Source organism: Oryx dammah, unplaced genomic scaffold, assembly GCF_014754425.2.
Source record: "Oryx dammah isolate SB20612 unplaced genomic scaffold, SCBI_Odam_1.1 HiC_scaffold_23, whole genome shotgun sequence".
Lineage (NCBI taxonomy): Eukaryota > Metazoa > Chordata > Mammalia > Artiodactyla > Bovidae > Oryx > Oryx dammah.
This window is the reverse complement of record NW_024070207.1, coordinates 84088285-84112925: the sequence shown is the minus strand read 5'-3', so window position 1 is coordinate 84112925 and position 24641 is coordinate 84088285. Positions and strand designations below refer to the sequence as shown.

General features: G+C 41.0%; 1 pseudogene; it reads right to left on the bottom strand.

The window, feature by feature from the left end:
• Nucleotides 1–65: 65 nt before the first annotated feature.
• On the bottom strand, nt 66–22957 carry LOC120881643 (annotated as a pseudogene).
• Nucleotides 22958–24641: the final 1684 nt, after the last annotated feature.

The following is a 24641-nucleotide window of genomic DNA, read 5'->3' as shown; positions in this document are numbered from 1 at the left end:
CTGCTGGGAACCCTCTGAGGCCGGCCCTGGGCTGCATGCACCTCCCAGGTCTAAGCCGCTCAGGCTCAGGCACTCAGGTAGTCCCCAGAAGTGCAGACTGGTTGGGCCTGCGTTTTGTGCCCTTCCCAGGTCAGAGTAGCTACAGTGTTTGGCAAGCAAGGTCGCTGCAACTTATTGCCTCTCCCATCCTTGCTGCTCAGTTTTCTGGGTGTACAGCTGGCGTACTTTCTCAGGCGGATGATGACTGTCCAGAACCCCAAGAAGTCTTAGTTAGCAAAGAAGCCTGTTTGCAGTTTCATAGGTAATGTCTCTCTGGGGCTGCGATTGCCCCCTTCTGGCCCTTCCAACTCTGGCTGCCTGTCACCGGATGGAGATGGTCTGCAGCCAGCTAATTCTGTTGTGTCCTTTGTTCTGTGTGCGGTCCTGGCAGCGTCTTATGTTAGAGCTTTTCGCATGGTAGCTATCCCACAGCCTGGTTTGCTAGCCCAAGTTAGCTCGCTCTGGTTACACTCGGGACATTTGGGGCATTCAGGCCGATCCTTGTAAAGCAATGCGGCCCGCGCCTCCCTGCCCAGCCCCCGCCTTCTAGTGGTGGATGCACGCGTCTGCGCTGCTTCTCCACTAGGGGAGTTGCCATTGGGCTCGTAATCTGCGGGTTTTAATTATTTATTTATTTTTCCTCCCTGTGCTTCCAAGGCTTGCCACAGACTCGGCAGTGAGAGTGTTTCCTGGTGTTTGGAAACTTCTCTCTTTTTAAGACTCCCTTCCCGGGACTAAGCTCCCTCCCTACCTCTTTTGTCTACATTTTTGTCTTTTATATTTTTTCCTACCTGTTCTCGAAGACAATGAGCTGCTTTCCTGGGTGCCTGATGTCCTCTGCCAGCATTCAGAAGTTGTTTTGTGGAATTTACTTAGCGTTGAAATGTTCTTTTGATGAATTTGTGTGGGAGAAAGTGGTCTCCCCGTCCTATTCCTCTGCCATCTTAGGACCGCTCTTCACTATCATTTTTAGTGTACAGAAATGCAAATATCTTTAAACCTTGATAAAAATATTTAAGTCATGTATTAAAGTTGGTAGTGTATCTCAGATGTACAGAACAGTTTGCATCAAGCAGTGTTTTGTGTATCAGAAACATCAATATGGCCAAAATGTTGTCTTTTGTCTTTATATTAATAACAAATTGATATTTATAACATACAGTGTTACTGAGAAGGTACAACACTGGAATTATTTTGTTTTAAAATCATCATTTAATAAATAATAGCATAGCCCCAAAAGAGACATTCAGAAAAGTTATGAAAATTAGGGGATAAGAAGCTTTGGTAGCATTTTTTCACATGTCATACTCATCATTCCTTCTTGTTTGTAAAACTATGATTCTTGTAGTTGTAAGTTTTGCTTAGTTCCAACATGACAACATATTAACAAAGTACTTTTCCCCAACATTATTGAAATATGAATGACATGACAAATTATTTTCAGTGTAGGCTTTTCAGTTTGCTCAAGATCATGAAACATAAGTGGAGTGAAGCAGCATTTCCAGTTCATAAGTGGATCTACAGGTAATGTTGTGTCTCCTAAATTAAGTTTGTGGCAATCAAACCAATAAATTGCAGCAATGAGAAAATTATTGGGAAAATACAACCATGGAATGTTCATCTCAATATAGACTGGAATGTGTACTTTAAGTAAAAAGACGGTTACTTAAGATAGTACAAATGGCAACCAGGTATCAAGAAAAACAGATGCTATCTTGGTCAGGAATACTTTTTTTAGAATTCATAGTGTAACTATCAGAATGAAAGACAAAATATAGGATAGTCTCCTTCATATAAGAAGTTGTCCTAAGAGCCAGTACCAAGGTAATGACTTCTGACCAACAGATAAAATTATCATCATCACCATAGAAAATGACAGAGAGTAACTATGAACACTTAAGTAGAAGGGACATGGAAAAAAATAAACATTTGGGCCCTCAGGCTTTGGTAGATAGCTGGACTCCTAGTGGCTCAGATGGTATGATAAAGAATCTGCCTGCATTGCACAGACCCAGCTTCTATGCCTGGGTTGGGAAGATCCCCTGGAGAAGGAACTGGCAACCCATTCCAATATTCTTGCCTGGGAAATCTGATGGACAGAGAAGCCTGGGGGTTACAGTCCACAGGGTCACACAAAAAAAGCATCAGACACAACTTAGCAGATAAAACAACAATCGGGAAAACTGTATAGTAGAAAAAGCCATAGGTAAAGGAAATTACTTGAGTAAATAGGCAGACGTGATATTTAGTAAACCTAGTGCCTAAAGGTACAAGAGTCTGTGAAGTAGGATATAATGGAAATGTTTACCAAAAATAAAAGACAAATGTTAGTGAAATGCAAAAAAAAAAAAAAAACTATAAAAGTCTGATAGGTGCTTTTGTCTTCTCATTCCTAGCTGGAGGAATTTAATCTTATGTTCCCGAGTATAATAATAATAAAAAAAAGAATATAAAACAGCTGATATCTTGGGGCTTGTTGGTTTAATGGAACTGGCACTGAAAATAGCAGTCCTCTAAAGAAAAAGTAGTCATGTTTTTAAGTTTCAAAAAGCCTGCTGAAATTCATACGATAAAACACTGTTTCATTTCCCATCCTTTGCTGTCTCCAGTGGTTCTTTCTGACAATGTTTATGTTTTATTTCAGTTTTACTGCCTTAAATTATCTTACTTTCTATTTCTTGTATTTCATTTTGCTATACCACAATGCCTAGTAAATAAGTTCTGAGTCACTTGCACAAGTCTTGGGGAAGGTAGTGCATTTCCTCTTAGCTATATTTTTCCTAGCAGGCCAGCTCCACCTGGTGGCATCCACCTGAATGCAGAGGAATGGCTCTGCAGCCACCTCTGGACACCACCCCAGACATGGCTGCTCTGGCTGGTGCTGGGCTTCCCAGGCACTACGGGCCTGATCAGATATGCCGTGAGGGCATATAGACCTGGGCTCGGGAAACTGCACCAGGGAGGGGCAGGAAATCCTCATATTCTCTTGGCTCTGCACTGCCCACTCTGTGCCCTCCCCCTGAGCAGAGTGAAAAGTAGGGGCAGGGAGCAGGACAGCTGGAACCAGTTGCAGTCCTGTCCAGGTTCTGAGGGCTCTTGACCAAGAGGTTCAGGCCTAGGCTCCAAGTCACAATTGACTTTTGAGTGCTGATTTAGTATCCACAGACATGATTTCACTCAATTTTGTTTTTTTGCTTTTTGTTTTGGGAGTTTATGGGTGCTAAGGGATTTGTATAGGGTTGTGTGTGTGTGTGTGTAGATTTCTTAGTATTTTCTATATAGACAATGTCATCTGCAGATATGGGCAGTTTGTTTCTTCATTTCTCATCTACATTCAGTTCAGTTCAGTTGCTCAGTCGTGTCTGACTCTTTGTGACCCAGTGAATCACAGCATGCCAGGCCTCCCTGTCCATCACCAAATCCCAGAGTTCACTCAAACTCATGTCCATCGAGTCGGTGATGCCATTCAGCCATCTCATCCTCTGTTGTCCCCTTCTCCTCCTGCCCCCAATCCCTCCCAGCATCAGAGTCTTTTCCAATGAGTCAACTCTTTGCATGAAGTGGCCAAAGTATTGGAGTTTCAGCTTTAGTATCAGTCCTTCCAATGAACATCCAGGACTGATCTCCTTTAGGATGGACAGGTTGGATCTCCTTGAAGTCCAAGGGACTCTCAAGAGTCTTCTCCAACACCACAGTTCAAAGGCATCAATTCTTCGGCAATCAGCTTTCTTCACAGTCCAACTCTCACATCCATACATGACCACTGGAAAAATTATAGCTTTGGCTAGACGGACCTTTGTTGGCAAAGTAATATCTCTGCTTTTTGATATGTTATCTAGGTTGGTCATAACTTTCCTTCCAAGGAGTAAGCATCTTTTAATTTCATGGCTGCAATCACCATCTGCAGTGATTTTGGAGCCCCCCAAAAATAAAGTTTGTCACTGTTTCCACCGTTTCCCCATCTAATTCCCATGAAGTGATGGGACCAGATGCCATGATCTTCGTTTTCTGAATGTTGAGCTTTAAGCCAACATTTTCACTCTTCGCTTTCACTTTCATCAAGAGGCTTTTGAGTTCCTCTCCACTTTCTGCCATAAGGGTGGTGTCATCTGCATATCTGAGGTTATTGATATTTCTCCTGGCAATCTTGATTCCAGCTTGTGCTTCTTCCAGCCAAGCGTTTCTCATTATGTACTCTGCATAGAAGTTAAATAAGCAGGGTAACAATATACAGCCTTGACATACTCCTTTTCCTATTTGAAACCAGTCTGTTGTTCCATGTCCAGTTCTAACTGTTGCTTCCTGACCTGCATATAGGTTTCTCAAGAGGCAGGTCAGGTGGTCTGGTATTCCCATCTCTTTCAGAATTTTCCACAGTTTATTGTGATCCACACAGTCAAAGGCTTTGGCATAGTCAATAAAGCAGAAATATATGTTTTTCTGGAACTCTCTTGCTTTTTCGATGATCTAGCTGATGTTGGCAATTTGAACTCTGGTTCCTCTGCCTTTTCTAAAACCAGCTTGAACATCTGGAAGTTCACGGTTCATGTATTGCTGAAGCCTGGCTTGGAGAATTTTGAGCATTACTTTACTAGTGTGTGAGATGAGTGCAATTGTGTGGTAGTTTGAGCATTCTTTGGCATTGTCTTTCTTTGGGATTGGAATGAAAACTGACCTTTTCCAGTCCTGTGGCCACTGCTGAGTTTTCCAACAACACAAGAGAAGACTCTACACATGGACATCACCAGATGGTCAACACCGAAATCAGATTCATTATATTCTTTGCAGCCAAAGATGGAGAAGCTCTATACAGTCAGCAAAAACAAGACTGGGAGCTGACTTTGGCTCAGATCATGAACTCTTTATTGCCAAATTCAGGCTTAAATTGAAGAAAGTGGGAAAAACCACTAGATCATTCAGGTATGACCTAAATCAAATCCCTTATGACTACACAATGGACGTGAGAAATAGATTTAAGGGACTAGATCTGATACAGTGCCTGATGAACTCCAGACAGAGGTTTGTGACACTGAACAGGAGACAGGGATCAAGACCATCCCCAGGGAAAAGAAATGCAAAAAAGCTAAATGGCTGTCTGAGGAGGCCTTACAAATAGCTGTGAAAAGAAGAGAAGTGAAAAGCAAAGGAGAAAAGGAAAGATATAAGCATCTGAATGCAGAGTTCCAAGGAATAGCAAGGGGAGATTGAAAAAGCCCTCTTATATGAACAATGCAAAGAGAGGTATACAACAGAATGAGAAAGACTAAAGAGCTCCTCAAGAAAATTAGAGATACCAGGGAACATTTCATACAAAGATGGGCTCAATAAAGGACAGAAATTTTACGGACCTAACAGAAGCAGAAGATATTAAGAAGAGGTGGCAAGAATACACAGAAGAACTGTACAAAAAAGACCTTCACGACCCAGATAATCACGATGGTGTGATTACTCAGAGCTAGACATCCTGGAATGTGAAGTCAAGTGGGCCTTAGAAAACATCACTACGAACAAAGTTAGTGGAGGTAATGGAATTCCAGTTGAGCTTATCTACATGCTTTTCATTTATTCTTATTTTAGGGGCTAAAACTTCCTGTTTTTAAATAGAAGAGTAGAGGTTGGACATCCTTTCCTTGTTCCCAATCTTAGCAGTAACCTTCAGTCTCTCACTATTAAGTATGAAGTTAGCTGTAGGATTTTTGTAGATATTCTTTACAGGTAATTCATCCCTATTCATAACTTTCTGAAAATTTGTTATCATGAATTGGTGTTAGTGTTTGTCGATAATCTTCTGTGTTCCTAGATGTAATCATATTATTTTTGTTCTTTAGCCTTTGTAGATTACGTTAATTGATTTTTTTAAATTTTAAAGCAATGCTTCATACCTGGAAAATCTGTCACTTGATCACAATGTATAATTTGTTTTTATGAAGTCATAGATTTGTCTTTCTAATATTTTCTTAATGATAATTGTGTTCATGTTCATGAGGGATTTGATATGTAATGGCTTTTTCTTTGGCATTGTCTTTGTTTGGTTTTGGTGTCAGGTTAATATTGCCCTTAACAAGTCAATTGGGAAGGTTTTCTTTCTTTTAACTTTTGAAAAAGATTGTCTGGATTGGTGAGACTTCTTTAACAGATTCATATAACTTTCTATTTAAATCATCTGAGCTTGGAAATTTCTTTTTGGAAGATTTTTAATTGAAAATTCAAGTTCTTTAATAGTGATATTCAGATGTGTATTTATTTAATTTTATTTGAGTTTTGATAGTTTTTTATTTTTTAGGAATTGGTCCTTATCTTCTAAATTGTTGAGTTTATAAGTGTATAGCTATTAATGCATACATGCATGCTAAGTAACTTCAGTCATGTCCAACATTTTGCGATCCTATGGATTGTAGCCGGCCAGTCTCCTCTGCCATGGGATTCTCCAGGCAAGAATACTGAAGTGTGAAGAAGATTCCCTTCTCCTGGGGATCTTTGCAACCCAGGGATCCAACCTGTGTCTCTTGCATCTCCTGCAAGGCAGGCTACTTCTTTACCACTAGCACCACTTGGGAAGCCCATAGTTCTTAATAGTATTTCCATACTATACTTTGTAATAGCTGCAGACTCCTGGAGGAGGGCATGGCAGCCCACTCCAGTATTTTTGCCTGAAGAATCCCCATGGACAGAGGAGCCTGGGTACATGTCCATGGGGTCGCAAAGCGTCAGACACGGCTGATTGACTAAGCACACACTGGCACTGGAACCATGAGTCTGCAGCTGGATAGCACTGCTGACTCAATGAATATGAGTTTGAGCAAGCTCCAGGAGAAGGTGAAGAGTAGGGAAGCCTACCATGCTGCAGTCCATGGGGTTGCAAAGTGTCGGACATGACTGAGTGACTGAACAATAACAACTGGAAACATATCCCCTGTTTAACTCCTAATACTGGTGATTTGTATCATTCATCTCTTGTATTTTTGTCAGTCTTGCTAGAAGGTTTTCAATTTCAATGATAGTTTTGAAAAAATAACAATTTATTTGCTTATCTCTGTTGTTTTCCTATTTTCAATTTGATTTACATTCTGGTGTTCACTATCTCTTTCTTGTGATTCCTTTTGGTTTATTTTTCTCTTTTTTCCTAGTTTCTTAGGATAGAAACATTTACTTGAGAACTTTTCTTTCTTCTAATAGCAATTCAGTGCTATAAATTTCCATGTCAGCACTGCTTCAGAGGCTTCATTTTTATTCTGTTTTATGTGCATTTTATTTCCTTTGTGATCAATGACTCATGGATTATTTATAAATATGTTGTTTCATTTCAATGTGTTCAGAGATTTTTAATGTTGTCTTTCCATTATTTATTTCCCATTTTGTTCCATTATGGTCAGAGGACATACTCTGTATGAAATCACTTCTCTTCAACTTCTTGAGATTTGTGTCATGGCCCAGGATAAAGGTCTATGTTGGTGAATGTTCCATGGGAACTTGAGGAGAATGTTGGATCCCACAAAAAAAAAAAAAAGATACCCCACATCCAAGGGCAAAGGAGAAGTCCAAGCAAGATGGTAGGAGGGGCGAAATCATGTTTAGAATCAAACTCCATATCAGCCAGAGGTGGTTGGAGTGCTCAAACAAAACCTTGTGTGCAGCAGGAGACCCCACAGAGACTGAGCCAGTCCTACCTTTGAGTGTTTGAATGTCTCCTGCAGAGTGACAGGTCAGTAGTGGCCTGGCAGGGGCTCTGGCTGCAGGAGACCTGGTTATGGCATAAGCCCTCTTGCAAGAGGTCGCCATCAACCCCACCATAGAGCCACCAGAACTTACACAGGACTGGGGAAACAGACTCTTGGAGGCCACAAACAAAACCTTTTGTGCATCAAGACCCAGGAGAAAGGAGCAGTGACCCTACAAGAGACTGACCCAGACTTGCCCATGAATGTCCAGGAGTCTCTGGTGGAGACATGGGTCGGTGGTGGCCTGCTGCATGGTCGGGGGCACTGAGTGCAGTGCGTGCACTGGACATTTTGAAGGAGCTCACTATTATCTTCATTACCTCCACATTAGTTTGGCCTCAGGTCAAATAACAGGGAGGGAACACATCTCCACCCATCAACATAAAATTGGATTAAAGATGGCCCTTCCCATCAGACAGGACCCAATTTCCCCCTCAGTCAGTCTCTGCCATCAGGAAGCTTCCATGAGCCTCTTATCCTTATCCATCAGAGGGCAGAAAGAATGAAAACCACAATCACAGAAAACAGACATGGACCACAGCCTTGTCTAACTCAATGAACCTATGAGCCATGCCAGGTAGGGCCACCCAAGACAGATGGGTCATGGTGGAGAGTTCTCATAAAACATGGTCCACTGGAGAAGGGAATGACAAACCACTTCAGTATTATTGCCTTGAAAACCTCATGAACAGTATGAAAAGGCAAAAAGATAGGACACTGAAAGATGAACTCTCCAGGTCAGTAGGTGCCCAATATGCTACTGGAGAAGAGTGGAGAAACAACTCCAGAAAGAATGAAGAGATGGAACCAAAGCAAAAACACCCACTTGTGAATGTGACTGGTGATGGAAGTAAAGTCCGATGCTGTAAAAGCAATATTACATAGGAACCTGGAATGTTTGGTTCATGAATCAAGGTAAATTGGAAGTGGTCAAACAGGAGATGGTAACAGTGAGCATCAACATATTAGCTATAAGTGAGCTAAAATAGACTGGAATGGGTGTATTTAACTCAGATGACCATTATATCTACTATTGTGGGCAAGAATCCTTTTGAAGAAATGGAGTATCCCTCATAGTCAATAAGAGTCTGAAATGCAGTACTTGGATGCAATCTCAAAAACAACAGAATGATCTCTTTTCGTTTCCAAGGCAAACCATTCAATATCACAGTAATACAAGTCTATGCCCCAATCAGTAATGCTGAAGAAGCTGAATTTGAATGGTTCCATGAAGACCTTCTAGAACAAACACCCACAAAAGATGTCTTTTTCATTATAGGGGCCAGGTATGCAAAAGTAGGAAGTCAAGAGATATCTGGAGTAACAGGCAAATTTGGCCTTGGAGGACAGAATTAAGCAGGGCAAAGGCTAACAGAGTTTTGCCAAGAGAATTGATGCTTTTGAACTGTGTTGTTGGAGAAGACTCTTGAGAGTCTTTTGGACTGCAAGGAGATCCAACCAGTCAATCCTAAAGGAAGTCAGTCCTGAATAATCATTGGGAGGACTGATGCTGAAGCTGAAGCTCAAATTCTTTGGCCACCTGATGCGAAAAGACCCTTTGGCCTCATGGTGGAAAAGACCCTGATGCTGTGAAGGTGGAAGGAAAATGGAATAACAGAGGATGAGATGGTTGGATGGCATCATCAACTCGATGGACATGAGTTTGAGCAAGCTCCGGGAGTTGGTGATGGACAGGAATGCCTGGTATGTTTGTTCCTTGGGGTCACAAGAAGTTGAACACAACTGAGTGACTGAACTGAACTCACCCAACGAGAGGGGCACAGTTCTTGAGGAGCTAGCCTACTATGTTCCCTCTTTGCCTGGGAAAGTAATGAAGTTACTCTTTCCTTCTCATCCATAACTCTGTCTCCATATTTCTGTTTGGCATTGGTGAACAGAAAACCAAGATTTTGGCAACACTGCTTTCCTATTGCTCCCTCTCGCCTGGGCAGGTTAGAGCACAGGTAGAGCACACACAGAGGTAGGGTCAAAACCAAACCTGGGGTAGTACAACTATGGAAGAGGGATAGAAATTTCCTGTGCATTTGCACAAGATGCAGATTAAAGCCTTTAGATCTACTTGGTAAATCCTGAATCTGTGAGATACCTGAATAGACAATAAATGTTGCCAAAGACCAGTCTAATGTTTGCAGCATATATATATATATATATATATATATATAATAGGGCTTCCCTGGTGGCTCAGAGGTTAAAGTGTCTGCCTACAATGCGAGAGACCCAGGTTCGATCCCTGGGTAGGGAAGATCACCTGGAGAAGGAAATGGTAACCCACTCCAGTATTCTTGCCTGGAGAATCCCATGGACGGAGAAGCCTTGTAGGCTACAGTCCACGGGATCACAAAAAGTCAGACACGACTGAGCGACTTCACTACTACTACTAACGTTTGCAGCACTGTACTTACCAGACAAATACATGCAGGAATTGGGCCAGGTTAATGTCTGAGCTGCCCCACAGTGCCCACAGCAGGCCTAGAGACCTTTCTAGAGGTATTGGAAGGCCTCCTCGAGAGGCAGGGTTTGGCTCTGGCTCACTGTGGGAACAAGCACACTGAGAGCCAATGCCCCAGAAAAATATACTTATTACTATTATTTTGTTTTGTTTTCTTGTTTGTTTCACTTTGTTCACTTGTTTGCATTGTTGTTTTCAATTTTTCATCTTTTTTAAAATTTAAATTTATTTATTTTAATTGGAGGCTAATTACTTTACAATATTGTATTGGTTTTGCCATACATCAACATGATTCCGCCACGGGCGTATATATGTTCCCCATCCTGAACCCCCTTCCCACCTCCCTCCCCTTACCATCTTTTATTTTTATTTATTTTTTGTTTTTCTATTTTTATTTTTTGTTGTTTTGGAGATTTTTTTTTCTTACTTTCATTCTTTATTTTTTAAATTGATTTTTATGTTTGTATTTTGTTTTCTTCACTTTTTTGTTATCTGTTTGCTTTTTGTTTGTACTTTAGTTTTCATTTTTTGTTTTACTCAGTTTATTTCTTAATGACTGTTCTTATTTTGAATTTTTTTTTTGGTTCTCTTTTTTCCTTATTTCTTTATGTAGTGAAAAGCTGAAAGCATTTCCTCCAAGATCATAAACAAAATATGGATATCCACTCTTGCCACTTTTATTCAACATGATTTTAGAAGTCCTAGCCATGGCAAACAGAGAAGAAAAACTAAAAGGAATCAAAATTGAAAAAGAAGTAAAATTGTCACTGTTTGCAGATGACATGATACTATATGTAGAAAATCCTAAAGATGCTACCAGAAAACTATTAGAACTCATCAATGAATTTGGTGAAGTTAGAGGATACAAAATTAATACACAGAAATCTCTTACATTCCTATACACTGTTATGAAAGTCAGAAAGATAAGAAAACAATCCCATTTACCATCACATCAAAAAGAATAAAATACTGAGGAATAAACCTACCTAAGGAGAGAAAGGACCTGTAACAGAAAACTTGACAACACTGATGAAAGAAATCAAAGATTACATTAACAGATGGAGAGATATACCATGTTCTTGCACAAATTTACATTACTATTTACAGTGTAGGAGTTTCTTATTCTCCAAAACCTCTCCAGCATTTATTGCTTGTAGACTTTTTAATGATGGCCATTCTAACCAGTGTGAGGTCATACCTCATTGCAGTTTTCATTTGCATTTCTCTAATAATTAGTGGGACTTGCCTGGTGGCTCAGATGGAAAAGAATCCACCTGCAGCCCTGGAGACCTAGGTTCAGTCCCTGGATTTGGAAGATCCCCTGGAGGAGGGCATGACAACCCACACCAGTGTTCTTACCTGGAGAATTCCCAGGTACAGAGGAGCCTGGTGGGCTTCAGTCTGTGGGGTCACAAAGAGTTGGACACAACAGAGTGACTAAGCACAGCAAAGCAATAATTAATGATGTTGAGCATCTTTTCATGTGTTTGTTGGTGTCTATTTTTTATTGAAATATAGTTGACTTAGAATGCCGTGTTAGTTTAAGGTATACAGCAAAGTGATTCAGTTGTATGTGTGTGTCTGTGTGTATATATCCATTGATCTATATTTCTGGGGGGGGGGTTTGGTGCCAGTACCAAAGAAAACCATAATTCAAAATGATACATGTACCCCAATGTTAAGAGCAACACTATTTACAATAGCCAGAACATGGCACCAACCTAGATGTCCATCAACAGAGGAATGGATAAAGAAGATGTGTTGCACATATATATATAATGGAATATTATTCAGTAATAAAAAGGAATGAAATTGGGTCATTTGTAAACAGATGGATGGATCTAGAGGGTGTCACATAAAGTGAAGTAAGTCAGAAAGAGAAAAACAAATATCACATATTAGCATATATATGTGAAATCTAGAAAAATGGTACAGATGATCTTATTTGCAAAGCAGAAATAAAGACATGGAGGTAGAGAATAAATAAATGGGAATACCAAAGGGAAAAGCAAGGTGGGACAAATTTAGAGATTGGGATTGATACATTTACACTATTGATACTATGTATAAAATAGATAATAATAAGAGCATACTGTATAGCATGGGGAATTCTATTTAATGTACAGTGGTGACCAGGATGGGAAGGAAGTCCAAAAGGGACTACATATATCACATGTATGGCTGATTAATTTTGCTGTACAATAGAAACTAACACAATATTGTAAAGCAACTATACTCCAATACAAAATTAATTTTTAAAAAAATCAACCAAATCAGAAAGGAAAATGTAAAATATTCTGTTTGATGATGACAAGATCTTATATAGGGAAAAGCCTTAGGATGCCAGTAAGTACTTTAAACATTGATGAAAGAAATTAAAATAGACACAATAAATGGAAAGACATCCTGTTTTCATGGATTGAAAGAATTAATATTGTTAGCATGTCTGTACTACTAGAGAGTCAATTCCTAGGCAGGTTGATAAGAAGTCCAAGGTCTCTGAGGGGGAGAAAGGAGTCTGAGGCTCTCAAGGAGGAGAAAAGAACAGACTTTTTTCCCTACATTTCTTTGTCTTAGTCAATATAATGAATCTTGCTCGAGGACATGTTTCTCCTTAACAAGAACCTTCTAACTAATTTTGTGATCTTAAGATATCTTGTATATTGTGGGAGTGGGTCTGGTAAGATCTTTCTATTGTTAGTTCTAATGTTGGAGAAGACTCTTAAGAGTCCCTTGGACTGCAAGGAGATCCAACCAGTCCATTCTGAAGGAGATCAACCCTAAGATTTCTTTGGAATGAATGATGCTAAAGCTGAAATTCCAGTACTTTGGCCACCTCATGCGAAGAGTTGACTCATTGGAAAAGACTCTGATGCTGGGAGGGATTGGGGGCAGGAGGAGAAGGAGACGACAGAGGGTGAGATGGCTGGATGGCATCACGGACTCGATGGACGTGAGTCTGAGTGACTCCGGGAGATGGTGATGAACAGGGAGGCCTGGCGTGCTGCGATTCATGGGGTCGCAAAGAGTCGGACACGACTGAGTGACTGAACTGAACTGAACTGAATCTGGTTAATGTAACACATATGTTGTGGGAATGGTCTGGTAAAAGTATATAAGTCCTTGATAAGACCAGCCCTTGGGGGAATTCTTCATCCCCCTTCTGATGTGTATGTCAGAAGCTTTCTCTGTCCCTTTTCATACTTTAATAAAACTCTGCTACACAAAAGCTCTTGAGTGATCAAGCCTGGTTCCTGGTCCCAAAGCTAAATCTTCTTCTTTAGAGATCAAGAATCCAACATTGTTCACCATAAGGTACCACTACCCAAATCCACCTGCACATAAATGCAATCCTTATTAATATTTCTAAGACACTAGACCATTCAGGTATCAGTCAGTCAGCTCAGTCACTCAGTCATGACCGACTCTTTGCGAACCCATTAATCACAGCACGCCAGGCCTCCCTGTCCATCACCAAATCCCAGAGTTCATTCAAACTCATGTCCACCAAGTTGGTGATGCCATCCAGCCATCACATCCTCTATCGTCCCTTCTCCTCCTGCCCCCAATCCCTCCCAGCATCAGAGTCTTTTCCAATGAATCAACTCTTCGCATGAAGTGGCCAAAGTATTGGAGTTTCAGCTTTAGCATCAGTCCTTCCAATGAACACCCAGGACTGATCTCCTTTAGGATGGACTGATTGGATCTCCTTGCAGTCCAAGGGACTCTCAAGAGTCTTCTCCAACACCACAGTTCAAAGGCATAAATTCTTCGGTGCTCAGCTTTCTTCACAGTCCAACTCTCACATCCATACATGACCAGTGGAAAAAGCATAGCCTTGACAAGACGGACCTTTGTTGGCAAAGTATATCTCTGCTTTTTGATATGCTATCTAGGTTAGTCAAAACTTTCCTTCCAAGGAGTAAGTGTCTTAATTTCATGGCTGCAATCACCATCTACAGTAATTTTGGAGCCCAAAAAAACAAACTCTGACACTGTTTCCACTGTTTCCCCAACTATTTCCCATGAAGTGATGAGACCAGGTGCCATGATCTTAGTTTTCTGAATGTTGAGCTTTAAGCCAACTTTTTCACTCTTTCCTCTTTCATTTTCATCAAGAGGCTCTTTAGTTCCTCTCCACTTTCTGCCATAAGTGTGGTGTCATCTGCATATCTGAGGTTATTGATATTTCTCCCGGCAATCTTGATTCCAGCTTGTGCTTCTTCCAGCCCAGCATTTCTCATGATGTAATCTGCATATAAGTTAAATAAGCAGGGTGACAATATACAGCCTTGACGTACTCCTTTTCCTATTTGGAAACAGTCTGTTGTTCCATGTCCAGTTCTAACTTGCTTCCTGACCTGCATACAGGTTTCTCAAGAGGCAGGTCAGGTGGTCTGATATTCCCATCTCTTTCAGAATTTTCCACAGTTTATTGTGATCCACACAAAGGCTTTGGCCTAGTCAATAAAGCAGAAATAGATGTTTTTCTGGAACTCTCTTGCTTTTTTGATGATCCAGCAAATGTTGGCAATTTGATCTCTGGTTCCTCTGCCTTTTCTTTTTTCCTTTTTTTTAAAATTTTGTTTTTTTATTTTTTGTTTGTTTGTTTTTCCTCTGCCTTTTCTAAAATCAGTTTGAACATTAGGAACTTCACGGTTCATGTATTGCTGAAGCCTGGCTTGGAGAATTTTGAGAATTACTTTACTAGCGTATGAGAAGAGTGCAATTGTGCGGTAGTTTGAGCATTCTTTGGCATTGCCTTTCGTTGGGATTGGAATGAAAACGGACTTTTCCAGTCCTGTGGCCAGTGCTGAGCTTTCCAAATTTGCTGGCATATTGAGTGCAGCACTTTCACACCATCATCTTTCAGGATTTGAAATAGCTCAACTGGAATTCCATCACCTCCGCTAGCTTTGTAGTGATGCTCCCTAAGGCCCACTTGACTTCACATTCCAGGATGTCTGGCTCTAGGTGAGTGATCACACCATCGTGATTATCTTGGTTGTGAAGCTCTTTTTTGTACAGTTCTTCTGTGTATTCTTGCCACCTCTTCTTAATATCTTCTGCTTCTGTTAGGTCCATACCATTCCTGCCCTTTATCGAGCCCATCTTTGCATGAAATGTTCCCTCGGTTTCTCTAATTTTCTTGAAGAGATATCTAGTCCTTCCCATTCTGTTGTTTTCCTCTATTTCTTTGCATTGATTGCTGAGGAAGGCTTTCTTATCTCTTCTTGCTATTTTTTGGAACTCTGCATTCAGATGCTTATATCTTTCCTTTTCTCCTTTGCTTTTCACTTCTCTTCTTTTCACAGCTATTTGTAAGGCCTCCTCAGACAGCCATTTAGCTTTTTTGCATTTCTTTTCCCTGGGGATGGTCTTGATCCCTGTCTCCTGTTCATTGTCACGAACCTCCGTCCATAGTTCATCAGGCACTCTGTCTATCAGATCTAGTCCCTTAAACCTGTTTCTCACTTCCATTGTGTAGTCATAAGGGATTTGATTTAGGTCATACCTGAATGGTCTAGTAGTTTTCCCCACTTTCTTCAATTTAAGTCTGAATTTGGCCATAAGGAATTCATGATCTGAGCCACAGTCAGCTCCCAGTCTTGTTTTTGCTGACTGTATAGAGCTTCTCCATCGTTGGCTGCAAAGAATATAATGAATCTGATTTTGGTGTTAACCATCTGATGATGTCCATGTGTAGAGTCTTCTCCTGTATTGTTGGAAAAGGTTGTTTGCTATGACCAGTTCACTCTCTTGGCAAAACTCTATTAGCCTTTGCCTTGCTTCATTCTGTATTCCAAGGCCAAATTTGCCTGTCACTCCAGGTGTTTCTTGACTTCTTACTTTTGCATTCTAGTCCCCTATAATGAAAAGGACATCTTTCTTGGGTGTTAGTTCTAAAAGGTCTTGTATGTCTTCATAGAACCATTCAACGTCAGCTTCTTCAGCGTTACTGGTTGGGGCACAGACTTGGATTACTGTGATACTGACTGGTTTGCCTTGGTAATGAACAGAGTTCATATTGTCGTTTTTGAGATTGCATCCAAGTATTGCATTTTGGACTCTTTTGTTGACCATGATGGTGACTCCATTTCTTCTAAGGGATTTCTGCCTGCAGTAGTAGATATAATGGTCATCTGAGTTAAATTCAACCATTCCAGTCCATTTTAGTTCATTAATTCCTAGAATGTCAATGTTCACTCTTGCCATCTCCTATTTGATCACTTCCAAATTGCCTTGATTCATGGACCTTACATTCTAGGTTCCTATGCAATATTGCTCTTTACCACATCGGACCTTGCTTCTATCACCAGACACATCCACAACTTGGTGTTGTTTTTGCTTTGGCTCCATCCCTTCATTCTTTCTGGAGTTATTTCTCCACTGATCTCCAAGAGCATATTGGGCATCTACCAACCCAGGGAGTTCCCCTTTCAGTATCCTATCATTTTGTCTTTTCATACTGTTCATGGGGTTCTCTAGGCAAGAATACTGAAGTGGTTTGCCATTCCCTTCTCCAGTGGACCACATTCTGTCAGACCTCTCCACCATGACCCTCCCTTCTTAGGTGGCCCCACACAGCATGGCTTAGTTTCATTGAGTTAGACAAGGCTGTGGTCCGTGTGATCAGATTGGCTAGTTTTCTGTGATTATGGTTTCAGTGTGTCTGCCCTCTGATGCCCTCTCACAACACCTACCATCTTACTTGGATTTCTCTTACCTTTTACATGGGGTATCTCTTCATGGCTGCTCCAGTAAAGGACAGCTGCTGCTCCTTACCTTGGATGAGTGGTATCTCCTCATGGCTGCCCCTCTTGACCATGAACGTGCAGTAGCTCCTCTCGGCCCTCCTGCACCCGTGCATCAAATCCTTTATGATTATACAGTGGGAGTGACAAATAGATTCAAGGGATTAGATCTGGTAAACAGAGTCCCTGAAGAACTATGAATGGAAGTTTGTGACACTGTAGAAGAGGCAGTGATCAAGGCCATCTCCAAGAAAAGGAAATTTAAAAAGGCAAAATGATTATCTGAGGAGGCCTTACAAATAGCTGAGAAAAGAAGAGAAGCTAAAGGTGAAGGAGAAAAGGAAAAGGTGGCAAGAATACACAAAAGAACTATACAAAAAAGATCTTCATGACCCAGATAACCATGATGGTGTGATCACTCACCTAGAACCAGATATCCTGGATTGTGAAGTCAAGTGGGCCTTAGGAAGCATCATTATGAACAAAGTTAGTGGAAGTGATGGAATTCCAGTTGAGCTATTTCAAATCCTACAAGATGATGCTGTTAATATGCTGCATTCAGTATGCATTCCAATTCAACAGATTTGGAAAATTCAGCAGAGGCCACGGAACTGGAAAAGGTCTGTTTTCATTCCAATCCCAAAGAAAGACAATGCCAAAAAAATGTTAAGACTACCACACAATTGCCTCATCTCACAGGCTAGCAAAGTAATGCTCAAAATTCTCCAAGCCAGGCTTCAACAGTACATGAACTGTGAACTTCCAGATGTTCAAGCTGGATTTAGAAAAGGCAGAGGAACCAGAGATCAAATTGCCAACATCCACTGGATCATCAAAAAAACAAGAGAGTTCCAGAAAAACATCTACTTCTGCTTTACTGACTATGCCAAAGCCTTTGACTGTGTAGATGACAACAAACTGTGGAAAATTCTTCAAGAGATGGCAATACCAGACCACCTTACCTGCCTCCTGAGAAACCTGTATGCAGGTCAAGAAGCAACAGTTAGAACCAGACATGGAACAATAGACTGGTTCCAAATTGGGAAAGGAGTGTGTCAAGGCTATATATTGTCACCCTGCTTATTTAACTTCTATGCTGAGTACATCATTCAAAATGCCAGGCTGGATGAAGCAGAAGCTGGAATCAAGATTGCCGGGAGAATATCAATAATGTCAGGTATGCAGATGACACAACCCTTATGGCAGAAAGTGAAGAATTAAAGAGTCATTTGATGAAAGCAAAAGAGGAGAGTGAAAAAAAATGGCTTAAAACTCAACATTCAAGAAATGAAGATCATGGCATCTGGCCCCATCACTTCATGGCAAATAGTTGGAGAAACAATGGAAACAATGACAGACTTCATTTTCTTGGGCTCCAAAATCACTGCAGATGGTGACTGCAGCCATGAAGTTAAAAGATACTTGCTCCTCGAAAGAAAAGCTATGGCTAACCTAGATAGCATATTAAATAGCAGAGACAATACTTTGCTCACAAATGTCCATCTAGTCAAAGGTATGGTTTTGAACTGTGGTGTTGGAGGACACTCTTGAGAGTTCCTTGGATTGCAATGAGCTCAAACCAGTCAATCCTAAAGGAAATCAGTCAGTCCTAAAGGAAATCAAACCTGTCGATCATAATATCAAATCATTCAGTCCTAAAGAAAACCAGTCAGTCCTAAAGGAAATCCTTTCTCTAATTATCAGCTTGCTAATAGGTATAAAACTCCTTGCTATAAACTAGCAAGGGGACACTCTTTCTTTCCCCTTCTGATGCCTATTTCAGAAGCTTTCTCTATTTCTTTTATACTTTAATAAAACTTTATTACACAAAAACTCTGAGCAATCAAGTCTCATCACTGGCCCTAGATCGAATTCCTCTCCCCTGGAGGCCAAGAATCCCAGTCAGCTTACAGCAGCAACCTTTCTCTATTATTGTAGAACTGTCTGTTTCTCTCCTGTCTGATTTTGCTTCACATATATTGTGATAGTCTTGTTAGTTGTGTGTATGTTTATAATTATAGCTTCTTGGTGAATTGACCCTTTAATCAATGTGAAATATCCTTCTTTGTGCCTTAAAACACATTTTGACTTAAAGACTGTTTTATATGATATTTATACAACTACCCAAGTTCTCTTTTGGTTACTATTTGTGTGGAGTATTCCCTACATAATTTCACTCTCAACCTACCAGTTTCTTTTGATCAAAATGAGTATTTTGTAGGCAGCATATAGTTTGATCATATTTTTTCACCCCTTCTGCCAATCTATGCCTTTTGATTAGAGAGTTTACTCTATTTACATTTAAACTTATTACTGATAATGAAAAATTTGCTCAAACATTTTGCTATTTTTTTCCCTGTATCTTATAGCTTTTCCTTCCCCGTTACCTCCACTACTGCCTTCATTTGTGTTTAATTGATCTTTTATCATTGTATATTGACCCTTCTCATTTTCCTTTTTGTATGTTTTTGAGTTATTTTCTTAGTGTTTATCCTGGGAATTACAAGAACCATATTGAATTCATAACATTTTAGTTTTAATTAATAATAACAGCTTCAATAGCAGGCAAAACTCTGCTCTTATACTCCTAGATACCTTTGTTCTTTCCTCTTTATGATATTATTGCCATAGCTTATGTCTTTATTCAATGTGCCTCCACTAGCACTGACTTATAATTATTGTTTTATGAATTTGTCTTTCAACTCATACAATAGAAAAGTTACAATGATAAAATAATACTGAATTTTACATTTACCTGTTTAATAAGCTTTACCAGTGTTCTTTATTTATTTGTTTGGCTATCTAGCATCCTTTCCTTTTAGCCTGATTTCCTTTTGCATTTCTTGTAGAACAAGTCTACTGTGACAAACTCTACTTTTGTTTGTTTGAAACTATCTTGAGTTATCCTTCAATTTTGATGAATACTTCTGCAGATATAGAATTCTTAGTTAACTGTTTTTTCTTTTCACATTTTAAATATGCCTTCTGGCCTCCATGGTTTTTGATGAGAAATCAGCTGTTAGTTTTTGGGAAAAATTAAAATACAAGAGAATCCTACTTCCCCAAGCCGCCCCCCCCCCCAAAAAAAAAAATTTCAATGATTGAACAGCTATCCATGAGTAAAGACAGCTCTGGAAAACCTCTTGCTTATGTGCTGTTGCTAAGTCAAGTCAGATTCTTTTGACTGAGAGTCTTAGCCTCCATAGGCAGGCCAGAGGTCCCAAGTGGCAGGAAGAAATAAAAGTGAAAGTGGCAGATTCTTTTTTTCCAGTAACAAACTAAACTCTCATCCTGTAGGCAAGGTCAAAGCAAGAGCCTGCTGGAGAGAAGTTTGAAGAGGTTAAAAGCTTTGAGTATCTGGAGACCAAACCAGCTTGTGCTTTAGGCTTGTTGAGTTTCAGTTATAAGTTGATATAAAGGCTGGGCAAATTCTCCACAACCTGGAATCCAAATCCGGCAATAGCCTGTGATGCTCCCCAAATCCTCTCAATTGTCTTAAAATCATAGGTAGAGGATGATTTAGTATAAGCTTAATTCTCTCAGGGCCTATGCCCCTCATCCCTTCTAGAAAAGAAAACATCTTTCAAACCAGTGACTGAAAACTATTTGGCTTGTTCAGGAATTTCAGACAATAAAGTATAAGGATCAAGCACCACAGAGTGTAAAGGAACCACAGCTTCATTTATTATTTGTAAATCTTGAACTAATTTCCATTTATCATTTAGCTTTTTTACATGCAAAATAGGAGTGTTGCATGGACTGTTACAAGGAATTAATAGCCCCTGCTCCTTTAAATTCTCAGTAGTAGGTTTTAACCCTTTCTTAACCTCGGGTTTCAGTGGATACTGCTTTTGATATGCTAATAGGTGAGGGTCTTTGAGCTTGACGATGACATGAATAGCATTTTGTGCTCTACCAACAGCTTTTCCATCAGCCCACGCTCTAAGATTTACATTTTGTTCAATTAGTAGGAGAGAAAGAGCAGGCTCCATATTCATGAAAACAGAGGCCTGGACCTTGCTCAGTATATCCTTCCCCAAAGAGGTGAAGGAGACTCTGGCAGGATCAGAAACTCCTGTGAAAATAGCAGAGTCCCAATTGCAGCTCAGAGGACAACTGAGCTGAAACAATAACGTTTGGCTCATCTAGACCGTCCCATTATGGAAGTGGATCAGGAAGAAAGTGGACCAGGGGTTTCAGTAAGCATTGAGTAAGTTTCCCCAGTGTCTAAAAGGCAATTGACTGATTGGCCCCCATAGTTGTCAATACCTGGGGTTCCCCTGGTGTAACTAGGATAGGAACTTGTGTGGGGACCCCCAGGCACCTTCAGTCCTGATTGTCTTGAGAGTCTGACCCCTGAGGCCTACAGCTCGGAGGCAGTCTCCTTTCTAATGTGGTCCTTTGCAAACTGGACATGGAGCCAGACAATCTGACTTGGGGTGCCACACTTTTCCACAGTAACAGCATGTCCGTTCTTTTCACCTGGGTCCCTCTAGGCATCTTTCTCCAGCTGTTTCAGAGCTAATCTGAAAGTTGTTGTTAGGGCTTTAGTCTTTCCCTGGTATTTTTTTGTCTCTTCTCCTCTTCCTACCTGTCATAATAAACTGTCTGAGCCACTTGCAACAGGTTATCTAAGGATGATTTGGTCCATACACCTGTTTTCGTAGCTTACAGTGGATATCTAGAGCCAACTGAGTGAGAAATCTATCTTTTAAGATCATTTCTCCCTCTGTACTTTTGGGGTCAATCTCAGTGAATCTGTGAAGGGCTTCCTGTTAGTCTATCTAGGAATTTACCAGAAGCTTCCTTCTCTCCCTGTTCTATGCTTGTCAGTTTGGCATAGTTTAAAGTCTTAGTGTGAGCTTACTTGAGTCCTGAAAAGAACACATCTGAAAAAGTAACTCTGGTCCCCATTTTCCTTTAGTTGTGTTATAGTCCCAGTCTAACTCTGTTGTGGAGACTGTCTGATTCCCAGTAGGGAAGGCAACTATCTCAACCTCCCCACTTTCTGCTGATTCATTACCAGGCCATTCATCTCCATATGTAACAGCTTTTCCCCAAAACTCGAGCTTTTGAGTCAGAAGTTAGCATCTGTCCCAAGACATACATTACATCTTTCCAAGTAAGGTCATAAAGTAAAGTTAGTCCCTTAAAGGCTTCTATAAATATAGTCTCAACTGCAATTGGGACTGTTTGAATTTCTACTGAAACTGAGGCCACCCCTCCTGGAAGGGTGTCCTGACTCTCAGCCTGTTCAGTTGGGAACCCCGGATACAGGGGCAAAGTAAGAGGAGAAGAGGGAGCTGAAGCTTTCACAACCAAATCTGTACTCTTAGGACATAAGGCTGGCATGTCTTGCAGAGAGAAAAAGAGCAACACATATGGCACTTCTACCCATTTCTCTTGTTTTCTACAAAACAGTCTAATTGTAAAACAGTATTATAATTAAGAGACCCTTCAGCTGGTCAGTATTCCCCATCTTCCAAAGGATACTGTGGCCATTCAGTATCACAGAAGAAGATCAGGTGTGTCTTTTTTCAACTCTGGGGATCAAAGCTGTCAGTTTTTTTTTTTAATTAAATACACTTTAAAGGGGTTGATTCTGGAACTGCTAGCTCCCATCTGTAAGAGAGGAGAAAAGTGGCATTTACAGCTGTAGCTTTTTCCTACCAGAGGCATCCCTCCCTGCTCTAGATGGGGGTGGAGATAGACTTTCCACTGAAGCTTTCCTTCCCTGGTCAGACTTAGTCTGTCCCTTACATACACAGGTGCCTTACCCATCCCTCCCAGTTCTACCAACGAGGCAGGGTGGAGATGCACCAGGGGTAGATGCGATGGCACCCCAGATTGATGTCCAGTTCCTCACCATCAAGACTTTTGTTTGATTTCTGCTCCTCCTCTGATGCCACCCGGAGTACAACAGAGTAGCCTTCCAGAATGCCTCCCAAGATAGGACTACTAGGGGAAGTATCCATCTTCTGTGGGCCTGTGCACATTCCTGAATACAGTCCTGAACACAGTAGAAGCATTGAGTCATAAAAGGATGAACATAAAACCCAAGATGCCCCTTCTGAGTGTCACCACACCAGTATGTGTGATAGCAAAAGAGGTGGTGGAGGGCCAGCCAGTGAGGAAAAAGTGATTTTTGTCCTTGAGCTATTAGGGCCAATCCTTCCAGTTCATTCCCACAGATTCCACAGAAAGAATGTCTAAGGAGTTGAGACAAAAGCCACCAGATAACCTCCTCTGGTCCACTAAGAACTAGTTTAGCCAAAGGAAGAAGCCCATTGCACTTCCAATCTGACCAGATACTGGAATTCCTGATCTGTGTCCTTAAGACCTCATGGTCACCAGCAATGCTTCTATCCATATAGATTGGAGGTACAGGCATGACAAAGACTCACTTTCAGGTCGCTGGCCCCTGAGACAGGCAGCCAAGAGAGTGACCTCTAGCCTGAGAGACGTTCCTGGAGCTAGAGCTCCACCTTGCTCCTGAAAGTGCTCTTGTAACTTTAGGCTCCTAACAAGGCTAGGCACTTCCAAACTCGGGGTCTAAGTAAAAGTACATAGTAACAGGATGAACCACAAGTCCCTTGAAAGTCTATAATCTGACATATTAGGTTAGTAGCTCTAATTCCCAGGCAGTTATGAAAAGGTCAAAGAGTCTGGAAAGTTTGACTGAGAACGGAGAGTGGTCCACACACATTGTCCAACTCTGGCCACTCCCCCTGGAGGAGACGTTGGATGCCTCTTGACATTAGCCAGTAGGTATAATCCCTTGACAGGGTTTCTGCCATAAGCCATATGAGGTCACCATGGAACCACAGATTAGGACACAACTCTTGCTTCACACGTGTTTGTGCATCTCTTTCAATCAATCACTCACACAGGTACACTGTAGTAAAGTAAAGCAGAAAACATGTGTATTGGAGAACAAAGAACTAGAGCTCTGAGAGTCCTCATCTTGTCCTGAAGGATCCTGGATGAGCCCCCAAGATGAAAGGTTGCTGCTACAAGCCATGAGCAATGCCAGGATTCTTGGCCTCTGGAGGAGAGGAATTTGATCCATGGCCAGTGATGAGGCTTGATCACTCAGAGCTTTTTGTGTAATAAAGTTTCATTAAAGTATAAATATGATAGAGGAAGCTTCTGACATAGACATAAGAAGGGTGGACAGAAAGGGTGCCCCCTTGCTAGTTTTTAACAAGGGTTACATATCTATGGGCTTCCCTGATAGCTCAGTTGGTAAAGAATCCACTTGCAATGCAGGAGACCCCAGTTCAACTCCTGGGTCAGGAAGATCTGCTGGAGAAGGGAAAGGCTACCCACTCCAGTATTCTTGGGCTTCTCCTGTGGCTCAGCTGGTAAAGAATCTGCCTGCATCACAGGAGACCTAGGTTCGATCCCTGGGTTGGGAAGGGAATGGCTACCCACTCCAGTATTCTGGCCTAGAGAATTCCATGGACGCAAAGAGTCAGACAGGACTGAGTGACTTTCACTTTCACTATATACCTATTAGCAAGCTGCTAATTAGAGAAAGGAAAAGCCTCAAAACTGAGAGAGTTGCACCAGGCCCATCACCCACAGCATGCATTTTGAGATAGCACTGACACAAGGTGAGTCATCCTAGGCCATAAAACAATAGACATAAATCTTGAA